We start from the raw sequence: 1,628 nt of genomic DNA, 5'->3' as shown, positions 1-1,628 counted from the left end.
GTAACTCTTTAAGGGAATAGTAAGCCCCGTCTTTCTCCCCCAGAGCTGACTGTCTGGTTTCGAACTACTGACCTTGCATTTAGCAGCCCCAGGAATAAGCACTGCGCCACTGGGCTCTACCATATGGGCCACAGGCAGTGCTGATGACTGTAGGTTGGGATGCCAGCAGCACCATGTTTAAATGATGGGTCGGATGCTTTCATTAGCACTGATTATGCTTTGTGTCCAATGTGGTAAATGATGGGCCCTAGCCACATTGTCTGGTAAGCTTTGAACCTCTAACCTCAGGTTGGCAGTTCAAGCCTCCCAGTGCCTCCAAGGGATAAAGGTGAGATTATACTGTTCCCATGAAGATTTAGCCTGGGAAACCCTGTACGCAGTTGCTATGAGTTAGAATCAGCTCGATGTCAATGAGTTCCATTGTTTTCAGTTCCTTGTTTACCAATTAAGTACCCCAAGGAAAGAGCCTAGGTGGCGCTGTTGAGTAAGCGTTGGGCTGCTAACCATAGGCCTGTCCAAACCTTGAAGCCTCTCTTGGGAAGAAAGGTGAGTCAGTCCGGAAAGACTCAGACAGAGCCTTGGAAATCCTCTGCAGGGGTGCTGTGCATCTGAATCAATCAGATGGCAGTGAGTTTGGTTTATGGGGGTTCACTGTCTAAGAAAGTTAGCAACTATCCTTCTAGCTCCGACTTTTTCTTTGGATTAGGCTCCAGAACTCCACTGGCAGTTCATCCAATAAAATACTCAACGTTTAAATTTTTAAAAACTTTCCTTCGAAGAACATTGCCTTCTCTCCATCACTCACTCCAAATGCCCCTTCTCATTTCAGCATAATTAGCTGCCCTTGCTGTAGTGTAATCTTAAGGGAAAACCCAGTGCATATTTATGAGACTCAGTTCCCTCAATTAAGAAGAAACTCAAAATTACTCTTAGGGATGAATGTCAGACTTACTCTACGGGAGGAAAGTCACCCTTGCTCCATGCTACCCCAGTCCAAAGAGGAGGCTCTGGATCCCTCCGTCCTTTCATCTTGTATCTGCTCTTGTTCTCAATGTGGGCTGCTCCACCTTGACCCGCCCTGAGGGATTTTGTTTTGTGGTTCCAGGTCCCCTTCAGCTTGGACATGCAGACCCATGTTTGTTATTTCTTCTGATGCCTTCAAATGTTTCAAACCCAGCTGGGAATCTTTACAAGTTAATAGTGTACCTGTAGATGCTTAGGTCTGTCTCACAAAGAATATTAATTCATCTCTCAGGCTCAGCGGTCCCCGACCATTTCAAAGACAAGAGCCCATATGCATTGATGTGAATATGTTCATGTGCTCACAGGGCTGGGGACACAGAGGGCCCTGCATGCTGCTGTAGCTGGGTTTGGGAACTAGGGAGACACAGCTGGGAATTCTTTTCAAATCATAATGGGCTCTACTCCAAGCTTCAGTCTTCACACTGCCTTTCTAAAGTACGTATTCAACTCCGAGGGAACACACAAATGTCCTGCGGGGAGCTGCGGGCAAGAAGGCGGCTCAATCCTGCCCCCAGTTCTTGAAGCAGGTGGCACCCTCTCCTAGGGCCGAGTTAGACGAGAGAGGGAAGAGTCAGCATTTTCTTCATCTGCCTCCCGTCTACCCC

This window comes from Echinops telfairi, unplaced genomic scaffold, assembly GCF_000313985.2.
Source record: "Echinops telfairi isolate 266 unplaced genomic scaffold, ASM31398v2 ScPeMD7_7469;HRSCAF=8507_1, whole genome shotgun sequence".
NCBI classification, from domain to species: Eukaryota; Metazoa; Chordata; class Mammalia; order Afrosoricida; family Tenrecidae; genus Echinops; species Echinops telfairi.
This window is presented reverse-complemented; position numbering follows the sequence as displayed.